Source organism: Emys orbicularis, chromosome 2 (genome assembly GCF_028017835.1).
Source record: "Emys orbicularis isolate rEmyOrb1 chromosome 2, rEmyOrb1.hap1, whole genome shotgun sequence".
Classification (NCBI taxonomy): Eukaryota; Metazoa; Chordata; order Testudines; family Emydidae; genus Emys; species Emys orbicularis.
In genome coordinates this window covers 78,196,794-78,209,387 of record NC_088684.1, presented here as the reverse complement: position 1 = coordinate 78,209,387, position 12,594 = coordinate 78,196,794, and positions in this window count along the sequence as shown.

Sequence of the window (12,594 nt, the reverse complement as noted above, 5' to 3'; positions counted from 1 at the left end):
TTTACTATTCTGAGTCATGTGTGCTTTGGTGAGTCAGCATGCACACTCTGTCTTTAGTATTAGATCTTTTTGGGTAACAGATGGAGACAGTGATTTTGAATTTATCACTCTGGCTAATGTTGTCTGACATGGCTTTATAAACTTGAAGACTGCTTGGAAAAAATGTATTCAAGTGCCAGGTTTGGGGAACAATAAAAAGCAATTCTCCCTCAATAATTCTGTTCTTCTGTTGCAAAGGCAACTTTTGCCGTAATAGCTTCAGTGGAAAGAAAAGAAATCTCGTCCTTACTTTTCTGCATTATCCTGAAAACAATTTAGACAATTTTGAATCCACTGTAGTATGCGCTGTAGAATGTCTGTCAACTGAAGTGCTAGCACAGTCAGCTTTACCACCTCCATCGGAATTAAAGCACAAAACAACCATAAAAAACGGCAGTTGTTGATTTGTGACTCTCCTGCCTGAAGGTGTAAATATGTGTTAATGCATTTTAAGACTATGCTGTTTCCAGGTATATAGTCAAACTGCTGAAAATATTCTGGCAAGTAAATAGGAGAAAATAATGCAAGTGTTTATAAAGCAGATGCATATAGAAACAGTTCGTCATGAGGCTGGGCCTGTTCTTTACAGACTTGCACATTTTGTAGCCCTTTTCAGCTGTCCAAAATTAATACCAAGTGAGTCTATATCAGAAAGATAGCCTTTTAAATCCACCTTGCACAGGTGTAAATGATTGCACGAGATGCAAACCAGTGAAGAATCAGGCTCTACTTTTCCTGCTTTCCCATATCATTTAAGTTTGTGCAGAAATCGGTGGCAGAGGTTCTGTCTCCCCGGTCTATTCAGAGTGTGTCACCAGAGAAAATATTTTCTGGACAGGAGTGCTGCTGGGGAACATGCAGTGCATAGTCAGAACCTTGCTATAGTGCTAGTTAGCAAAGTTAGCTAGTTCCTCCCTAACTGTGTCTGTTTGCTTACGACATTTTCACCACCCGCAAAATGGTAGTAAATGACATAGCAACCTGACTGTATTGTATCTCTCTCTCTCTCTATAAGACTAGCATGATGAATGAACTGGATAAAGGTTCCTGCAGATAGCCTGCCTGATGAGTAAAGAATAATTAAGGTTGAGAAGAATATTACAGAACTTTAAATTATCCTTCAGCCGCTATTATCTTATGTTGTTGGGACTGGTGCTGGACTCACCTTCCTAGCTGTGTTATCAACTGACAGTGTTCTGCAGGCATCATGACAGGAGTGAGTTTTAAGGAGAGGTTTGAATTTGAAAGAGGGTAAGGTAGTAGATTTACAAGTTTTTTGAGAGGTGGTTGTGCCACATATAGAAGGTGGCTTAGAAGAAAGTATGGAGGTGCTTGTGGGAGAGATGGACTAATGAACAGTGAAGGCTGGAGACACAAAAATTGATCACACAATAAGGTAAGATTCATGCTCGATTACAATTGCTGGGTTTTGGATACTTTTTCTTCATAGTAATTGAGACACCTTCTATATTTATAATCCATTACTCTATGCTGAGAAATAATATTGAAGTATCTCTTTTACCTGTTACATCTCTGGAAGTGTATTGGGTAAATAGATATTCTCATCACAGTGATTAAACAATATGCCTACAAACAGAGACAGATGACGTGGGACAGATCTTTTTGTTGTAATATTAATATCTTACACTTAAATGCTGTGAAGTGGTGTCTTTGATCTAGAAGGATTTCAAGCATTTTTCAACCTCCATATGGGGTTGATTTATCCACCAAAGAAATGCAGCAACTTCTGAGATGGAAGATAGCAGCTGTTAAAACAGCATCAGCAACAGTGAACAATAGGAAATGAAGGAGAATATTGTAAGTAGTGCTAGTCAGGAAAACTTTAATGGAACCATTTTCCATCCCATTTTGACATTTTCAGAAGGAAGTGTTTTGATTTGTCATTGTAAAATGTTTCAAAAATTATATTTATTTTATTATAATTATCGTTATATTAAGATATCATACTATAATATAAAATAAAAGTGAAATCGATTTTTTTTGTCAAAATGAAACATTTCAATCAACCAAAACAATTTGGGGGGGGGGGTGGATTTTCTTTCATGGAGAATTTTGAAATTTGTGGATTTCATTCTTAATTAGATTGAACACAAATGTTGAAATTTCAAAATCCCTTTTTAAACAAAATTCCTGTCCACTGCACAGCTTTAACTATAACTCATCTATTGGAAAATACATAGGGGGTCATGAGTAAATAAATAATAATAATTAATAATAAATATGTTAATAATAATAACCCAAACCAAAATTTGGTGAAGACACAAGGTTTAATGCTATCACTTTGAAGAAAAACATCAGTTATACTTGTACCACCCATCCTAATGATGGCCCTTTTAATAACATAGTACTAACGATGGGTAAAAATTTTTAACCAAAACTTTTTTTGGCAAAAAATGCAGATTCTGTTACACAGAAACATTTCACGAATTCATATAGGTTTCACCAAATTGTTTTGGTTAAAAAAAATCTGGAAAAAAAATCAAAAAGTTTCATTTTGACATTTTCAGAATGAAACATTTTTGTTTTTTTTTGGGGGGGGGGGAGGTTTTTGGTTTCAAAACAACATTTCGCTTCCAAATGTCCTTTTCTTTTTTAATCAAAATAATTTCAAATGGTAAAAATTAAAACAAAATATTTATATTTTGTCAAAACAAAATGTTTCATTCAATCTGAAAAATGTTTTAATGTATATATTTTGATTCACAAACATTTTCAAAAATATTGTTTGTGGTTCAACTCAATTTTTTTTTCATTTTTTTTTCAGAATTGCAAGCAAACAGAAAAATCTGTTATTTGCCCAGCTATAGACAGCACCCACTGTCACTTCCAGGGCCACTGTTACAATACTGACTCATCAGAGTACCAAAATGGCTTTTTGCATTATCTAATAATTCCTTGAAGCTCTCCCATTAAAATACTGTACAGGCTTAATCCTGTTTATTCCATGAGTTCTGACAAGGTCAAAAGGGAAGCTGATATGTTTATAATTTTCCTATTCCCATTACTTATTGAAAATATAACGTGACAAGTAATCTAGGATACCACGAATGCTGCCTTAGAAGTATCAGTAGGACCTCATCAAGGTAATAGATGAATGCATCATAAGTATTTATGGATTTGTTCTCACAACACCTCTGTGAAAGAATGAACAACTATTATTCCATTTTACAGGTGGGGTAGTGGGGCACAGAAAAATTAAGTGATTTGCCCAAGGTCACAACAGGAAAACTGTAGCAGAGCTGGAAATTTAATTCAGGTCTCCTGAGTCTCAGTTTAGTTCCTTAACCAGAGGTTGCTGACTTTTCCAAGTACTTTTGTGTAGTACATATCTGAGAAGAGATTGTTTGTCAAGGAGCTCCTCAAAGACCATTTTTCAAAGGAAAACTTGTCATTTGTAATCAAGTCTCCTTCACACTTTTGGAAAGATACAATGCACTCAAATCTACCCAGATTATTAACCTATTAGAAGGATGCAACTTTGTAAAATTATAAAGCTATTTTGGAGCATTGAGACTGTCTAAGCCCTGACAGTTTGATGTGAACTGTATTTGTTTTTAAAATTATAGCAATTTAAGATTGTCTAAAAAAGATATGCTAACTGACAATTTAGAATGAAAAAACAGTTAGAGTTCCTGGGATGATGGGAACCAGTGACATCTTAATATACCTTGCTCTCAGGAGGAGATCTGACTAAGATCTCAAGGGGAAGAAGGAAATTAACAGCCTAAGAAATACTTTTAAAAAGAGGATGTTTACTCAGGGCTGGTCTACACTGAAAAGCAACATTGGCATAGCTACATCTCTCAGCAGTGTGACGAATCCACACCTCTGAGAGAAGAAGTTATGTCAACCTAACCCCCGCTGTAGACAGAACTAGGTCAATGGAAGAATTTTTCTTTTGACCTAGCTACTGCTTCTCAGAGAAGTGAATTACCTACAGCAACAAGGGAACCTCTCCTGTCGTGTAGTAAGTGTCTACACTGAAGCACTAAAAACCATACAACTGCAGCCTGCAACTGTGCTGCTGTTGGGGGCAGCTCCAGGCACCAGCACAGCAAGCGTGTGCCTGGGGCGGCAAGCCGCGGGGGGGGCGGTGTGCCGGTCGTCATGAGGGCGGCAGTCAGGCAGCCTTCAGCGGCGTTTCTGCGGGAGGTCCGCCGGTCCCGTGGCTTCGGCGGCAATTTAGCGGTGGGTACGTCGAAGGCGCAGGAGCGGCAGATCACCCGCAGAAACGCCGCCGTAGGCTGCCTGACTGCCATGCTTGGGGCGGCAAAAAACATAGAGCCGCCCCTGGCTGCTGTAGCATTTTAAGGGTAGACAGAGCCTCAGATAGAAGGGTAAGGAAGAAGATCCTTTGGAAGAAACAAACAGGACTATGTATGATAACATGAACAAGATACCGTTTCATTTATGCCAGCAAGTCTACACAAGACAGTTGGAGCACAACCCATTAAAGCGGTCCATAGTTCACACCCCTCTGATTTGCACTGTGGCATGTAGACAAGCCCCTAGTTAGGTAAGCTTAGCACAGTGTGAGAGGAGTTATGGTTTTGTTACATTTAGATAACTCTCTTACCTGTTATAGCCTCTTATATAATGGAAGAGGGATTTAATGATTATTAGTGCTGGACAATAGTGGAAATAGAGAGAGCATGGGCGAAGATTATCAAAATTGACTAGTGATTTTCGATGCATCCTTTTCTGAAGACACCAGGAAGGGGCCTGATTTCCATAAATTGGGTGCTGTGAACCTCTGAACTTACACTCCTTTATTTAGGAACCTAAATGTAGCTTTACGTTGCTAACACCAAAGTATTGGCCAACTATATTTATTAATATAACCAGTTCAGTACAAAGAGAGTGGAGGCTTGCCCTAACAGTATGACCAGAGATTCTCCTGTTGGAGGAGGAAGCCTCAAATGGTGTTCTGCCAGCATAATTTGCTCTGTGCTATTCAATCTCCCCTCCCCACCCCCCTTCTATATAGGTAGGATTCCTGAGCAGGTAGGGACTATTGGGAATGAAAACAGCTGGGAAAAGATGATGAATTCTGACAATCCCTGACCAGCAGAGAGTGCCCTAGCATATCACTATCATCAGCATAATTTAGGCCTGGTCAATACTACAAGATTAGGTCTGTGTAAATTGCCTCATGTTGACCTATTTGTACATGTGTCTATGCTCAAATTTGTCTCCTACTGAGGTAAGAGTCCTGTTATGGTGATACAATAACGCCACCTCCCAGAATGGCATTGAGTCATGGTCAACATATTGTGGTCAACTCAGTATGAGTACAGACCCTGAGTGACTTATGCTGACCCTAACAGTGCTCCACCGACTGTTCCACAATGCCTGACAATGACCCCTCTGGTAGCAATTGTGAACTTTCCTGCCCAAAGGTCATAGAGACCAGAAACCACACTCCCACTCCTTTTAAAAGCCCTGCCTATTTTTGAAATGCCCTTTCCTGATTGCCCAGTTTGGTGAGTACACCTAGCAGCTCTCCCATGTTGTGTGCAACTGCCTATCTGACCATGCTAGCTACAACCTCTAGACATGCTCCTGTGTGGAGTAAACAGGAGGTATTGGATCTCCTTGGCCTGTGGCAAGAAGAGATTGTACAAGCATAGTTATGGACCAGGCATAGAAATGATTACACAGGAGATGCAGGCAAAAGGGCATGACAGGGCTCAGCAGCAGTGCTGCATGAAAGTGAAGAAACTGTGGCAGGCATACCATAAAGCTAGGGAGGCCAACAGTCGATCTGTGGCCAAGTCTAAGACCTGGCACTTTTACAATAAGTGGCATGTCATACTTGGAGGAGACACAATCACCATCCTAAAGTCCTCCATGATACCTTGGTGGACCTAGAGACAGAGACCCTTGCTGCGAACAGTGGGGAGAAGGAGGGACACACAGCGGATGGTGGTGGTGGGGGGGGGGGAGTTCTACTATGCCACAAGCAAGGATCTTTTCAAAACTCCACTCCTGTCTAACGTATCCTGCCAACTGAGCACAGATGAGCCCAATGCAGGGGAAGGAACCTTGGGTAAGTGGGTGCATGCATTCTCCCTTACAATGTTTAGTTGTGAAGACAGTGTCCAGCCCAGCTCCAGGTTAGCAGGACACAGGTTTCTGCTTTTCATTGTTTTACTCATACAAGAAGAGATAGAGGTACAAGAAAGTTAGAGGTAGAGTTCTCATCTGCTTTTCATTACCCTATAGGGTTAGGCAAGGGGAGAGTGAGGCTATATGGAGCAGTTTGTTTATGTACATAGGGACGTCCCTTGTATCTTCCTGAGAGATCTTGATGAAACTTTCTTGGAGGTGCTCTTCAATCCTTTCCAGACATTTCTAGGGATGGCTGCCTTATTTCTTCCTCCACAGTAGGACACTTTCCCATGCCAGTCAGTGATGACTTCAGCAGGCACCATTGCAGTGAACGGGCTAGCAGTACACAGGCACAGGTGACTTTGGGATGCTGGCAGCTGCTGTACTCTCTGTGCCTTTGTTACCATCAGGAGTGAGATATCAGCTAAAATCACTACCTTCTGTGGAAAAGAGTGCCAGTACTCAGTGTCACCACCCTGTACTCATACCCATGGACATAAGGGCCAAAACTGTATTGTTTTACCCAACCAAATAATTCCATCCTCATTTCCTCCCATGCCCCACCTCACCCCTGGCTGCAGCTGGAGAACGATGCTTTACAGAGGAGCTCCAAAGCTGAAGTGTCAATAATAGGGCTGTCAAGCGATTAAAAAAATTAATCAGGATTAATCGCACTGTTAAACAATAATAGAATACCATGTGGCCCGATTCAGTGACAACAGATGGACTGCAGCTATATCTGAGTGGTATCCGCGAGAACTGAAACTGCCACACGGTCGTCCTCCAAAGAGGTGGGATGATTTCTTAACAAGGAGATATGGACAAACGTGGCGAAGGATGGCCAGAGCGAGAGAAGATTGGAAGATGTGTTATGATCGGCTCAGTCTTAACCGATGAAGGACCGACAGTCTACGCAGCAGTCTACGCGCAGAATACCATTTATTTAAATATTTTTGGATGTTTTCTACATCTTCAAATATATTGATTTCAATTACAACACAGAATGCAAAGTGTACAGTGCTCACTTTATATTTATTTTTGATTACAAGTATTTGCACTGTAAAAAACAAAAGAAATAGTATTTTTAATTCACCTAACACAAGTACTGTAGTGCAATCTCTTTATCATGAAAGTTGAACTTACAAATGTAGAATTATGTACAAAAAACTGCATTAAAAATAAAACAATGTAAAATTTTAGAGCCTGCAAGTCCATTCAGTCCTACTTCGTGTTCAGCCAATTGCTCAGACAAACAAGTTTGTTTACATTTGCAGGAGATAATGCTGCCTGCTTCTTGTTTACAATATCACCTGAAAGTGAGAACTGGTGTTCTCATGGCACTGTTGTAGCCGGCATCACAAAATATTTACGTGCCAGATGCGCTAAAGATTCATATGTACCTTCATGTTTCAACCACCATACCAGGGGACATGCATACACGCTGATGACGGGTTCTGCTCAATAACAATCCAAAGCAGTGTGGATCTGAGTCAGATGCCACCAACAGAATGTTGATTTTCTTTTTTGGTGGTTTGGTTTCTGTAGTTTCTGCATCGGAGTGTTGCTCTTTTAAGACTTCGAAAGCATGCTCCACACCTCATCCCTCTCAGATTTTGGAAGGCCCTTCAGATTCTCTAACCTTAGGTCAAGTGCTATAGTTATCTTCAGAAATCTCACACTGGTATCTTCTTTGCCTTTTGTGAAATCTGCGGTGAAAGTGTTCTTAAAATGAATAACATGTGGTGGGTCATCATCTGAGACTGCTATAACATGAAATATATGGCAGAATGCAGGTACAACAGATTAGGGGATATACAGTTATTCACCAAGGAGTTCAGTCACAAATTTAATTAATGCATTATTTTTTAATGAGCCTCATCAGCATGAAAGCATGTCCTCTGGAATGGTGGCCGAAGCATGAAGGGGTATACGAATGTTTAGCATACCTGGCACGTAAATACCTTGCAATGCTGGCTACAAAAGTGCCATGCAAATACCTGTCCTCACTTTCTGATGACATTGTAAATAAGAAGCGGGCAGCATTATCTCCTGTAAATGTAAACAAACTTGTTTGTCTTAGCGATTGGCTGAATAAGAAGTAGGACTGAGTGGACTTGTGGGCTCTGAAGTTTTACATTGTTTTGTTTTTGACTGCAGTTATGTAACAAAAACATCTACATTTGTAAGTTTCACATTCACAACAAAGAGATTGCACTACAGTACTTGCATGAGGTGAATTGAAAACTACTATTTCTTTTGTTTATCATTTTTACAGTGCAACTGTTTGTAATCAACATAAGAACATAAGAATGGCTATACTGGGTCAGACCAAAGGTCCATCCAGCCCAGTACCCTGTCTGCCAACAGTGGCCAATGCCAGGTGTCCCAGAGGGAGTGAACCTAACAGGTAATGATCAAGTGATCTCTCTCCTGCCATCCATCTCCACGCTCTGACAAACAGAGGCTAGGGACACCATTCCTTACCCATCTTGGCTAATAGCCATTAATGGACTTAACCTCCATGAATTTATCTAGTTCTTTTTTAAACTCTGTTATAGTCCTAGCCTTCACAACCTCCTCAGGCAAGGAGTTCCACAGGTTAACTGTGCACTGTGTGAAGAATAACTTCCTTTTATTTGTTTTAAACCTGCTGACCATTAATTTCATTTGGTGGCACCTAGTCCTTATATTATGGGAACAAGTAAATAACTTTTCCTTATTCACTTTCTCCACACCACTCATGATTTTATGCACCTCTATCATATCTCTCCTTAGTCTCCTCTTTTCCAAGCTGAAAAGTCCTAGCCTCTTTAATCTCTCCTCATATGGGACCCATTCCAAACCCCTAATCATTGTAGTTGCCCTTCTCAGAACCTTTTCTAATGCCAGTATATCTTTTTTGAGATGAGGAGACCACATCTGTATGCAGTATTCAAGATGTGGGTGTACTATGGATTTATATAAGGGCAATAAGATATTCTCCATCTTATTCTCTATCTCTTTTTAATGATTCCTAACCTCCTGTTTGCTTTTTTAACTGCCGCTGCACACAGAACTATCCATGATGACTCCATGATCTCTTTCCTGATTAGTTGTAGCTAAATTAGCCCCCATCATATTGTATGTATAGTTGGGGTTATTTTTTCCAATGTGCATTACTTTACATTAAATTTCATTTGCCATTTTGTTGCCCAATCACTTAGTTTTGTGAAATCTTTTTGAAGTTCTTCACAGTCTGCTTTGGTCTTAACTATCTTGAGCAGTTTAGTATCATCTGCGAACTTTGCCACCTCACTGTTTACCCTTTTCTCCACATCATTTATGAATAAGTTGGATAGGATTGGTCCTAGGACTGACCCTTGGGGAACACCACTAGTTACCCCTCTCCATTCTGAAAATTTACCATTTATTTCTACCCTTTGTTCCCTGTCTTCTAACCAGTTCTCAATCCATGAAAGGATCTTCCCTCTTATCCCATGACAACTTAATTTATGTAAGAGCCTTTGGTGAGGGACCTTGTCAAAGGCTTTCTGGAAATCTAAGTACACTATGTCCACTGTATCCCGCTTGTCCACGTGTTTATTGACCCCTTTAAAGAACTCTAATAGATTATCAGAGGGGTAGTCGTGTTAGTCTGGATCTGTAAAAAGCAACAGAGAGTCCTGTGGCACCTTTAAGACTAACAGATGTATTGGAGCATAAGCTTTCGTGGGTGAATACCCACTTCGTCTGTTGCTTCTAATAGATTAGTAAGACATGATTTCCCTTTACAGAAACCATGATGACTTTTGCCCAACAATTTATATTCTTCAATATGTCTGACAATTTTATTCTTTACTATTGTTTCAACTAATTTGCCCGGTACTGACGTTAGACTTACCGGTCTGTAATTGCTGGGATCACCTCTAGAGCCCTTTTTAAATATTGGCGTTACATTAGCTATCTTCCAGTCATTGGGTACAGAAGCTGATTTAAAGGACAGGTTACAAACCATAGTTAATAGTTCCGTAATTTCACATTTGAGTTCTTTCAGAACTCTTGGGTGAATGCCATCTGGTCCCGGTGACTTGTTACTGTTAAGTTTATCAATTAATTCCAAAATCTCCTCTAATGACACTTCAATCTGTGACAATTCCTCAGATTTGTCACCTACAAAGGACGGCTCAGTTTGGGGAATCTCCCTAACATCCTCAGCCAATGAAGACTGAAGCAAAGAATTCATTTAGTTTCTCCGCAATGACTTTATCATCTTTAAGTGCTCCTTTTTTATCTCGATTGTCCAGGGGCCCCACTGATTGTTTAGCAGGCTTCCTGCTTCTGATGTACTTTAACATTTTGTTATTACCTTTTGAGTTTTTGGCTAGCTGTTTTTCAAACTCCTTTTTGGCTTTTCTTATTACATGTTTACACTTAATTTAGCCGTGTTTATGCTCCTTTCTATTTACCTCATTAGGATTTGACTTCCACTTTTTAAAAGATGCCTTTTTATCTCTCACTGCTTCTTTTCCTTGGTTGTTAAGCCACGGTGGCTCTTTTTTAGTTTTTACTGTGTTTTTTAATTTGGGGTATACATTTAAATTGGGCCTCTATTATGGTGTCTTTGAAAAGTGTCCAGACAGCTTCCAGGGATTTCACTTTAGTCACTGTACCTTTTAATTTCTGTTTAACTAACCTCCTCATTTTTGCATAGTTCCCCTTTCTGAAATTAAATGCCAGAGTGTTGGGCTGCTGAGGAGTTCTTCCCACCACAGGAATGTTAAATGTTATTATATCATGGTCACTATTTCCAAGCGGTTCTGTTATAGTTACCTCTTGGACCAGATCCTGCGCTCCATTCAGGACTAAATCGAGAATTGCCTCTCCCCTTGTGGGTTCCTGTACCAGCTGCTCCATGAAGCAGTCATTTAAAGTATTGAGAAATTTTGTCTCTGCATTTTGTCCTGAGGTGACATGTACCCAGTCAATATGGGGATAATTGAAATCCCCCACTATTATTGAATTCTTTATTTTGATAGCCTCTCTAATCTCCCTTAGCATTTCATAGTCACTATCACTGTCCTGGTCAGGTGGTCAATAATATATCCCTACAGTTATATTCTTATTAGAGCATGGAATTACTATCCTTAGAGATTCTATGGAACATGTGGATTCATTTAAGATTTTTACTTCATTTGATTCTACATTTTCTTTCACATATAGTGCCACTCTCCCACCCCTGCACGACCTGTTCTGTCCTTCGGATATATTTTGTACCCTGGAATGATTGTGTCCCATTGATTGTCCTCACTCCACCAGGTTTCTGTGATGTCTATTGTATCAATATCCTCCTTTAACACGAGGCACTCTAGGTCACCCATCTTATTATTTAGACTTCTAGCATTTGTGTACAAGCACTTTAAAAACTTGTCACTGTTTAATTTTCTGCCCTTTTCTGATGTGTCGGATTCTTTTTTAATGTGAATATTTCTCGTCTGATCTGGCCCCTACTTTATCCTCTTCCATCCTCTCCTCCCGACTAAAACCTAGAGAATCTCTATCATTAGACTACCCCCTAAGAGAAGTCTTTGTCCGATCCACGTGCTCCGCTGCAGCAATCGGCTTTCCCCCATCTCTTAGTTTAAAAACTGCTCTACAACCTTTTTAATGTTTAGTGCCAGCAGTCTGGTTCCACTTTGGTTTAGGTGGAGCCCATCCTTCCTGTATAGGCTCCCCCTATCCTAAAAATTTCCCCAGTTCCTAATAAATCTAAACCCCTCCTCCCTACACCATCGTCTCATCCACGCATTGAGACTCTGAAGCTCTGCCTGCCTACCTGGTCCTGTGCGTGGAACTGGGAGCATTTCTGAAAATGCCACCATAGAGGTCCTGGATTTCAGTCTCTTTCCTAGCAGCCTAAATTTGGCCTCCAGGACGTCTCTCCTACTCTTCCCTATATCATTGGTACCTACATGTACCATGACCACCCGCTCCTCCCCAGCACCACACATAAGTCTGTCTAGATGCCTCGAGAGATCCGCAACCTTCGCACCAGGCAGGCAAGTCACCATACAGTTCTCCCGGTCATCACAAACCCAGCTATCTATGTTTCTAATGATCGAATCTCCCATTACTAACACCTGCCTTTTCCTAATGACTGGAGTTCCCTCCCCCAGAGAGGTAACCTCAGTGCGAGAGGATACCCCAACATCATCTGGAAGGAGGGGAAGGTTTCCCTCTGCTCTGGTTGACTGCTCTCCTTCCCTGAGCCTTTCATCCTCCTTAACAGTGCAGGGGCTGTCTGACCGGAGGTGGGACAAATCTACAGTGTCCCAGAAAGCCTCATCAACATACCTCTCTGCCTCCCTTAGCTCCTCCAGTTCCGCCACTCTGTCCTCCAAAGACCGTACGTGGTCTCCTAGGGCCAGGAGCTCCTTGCACTGAATG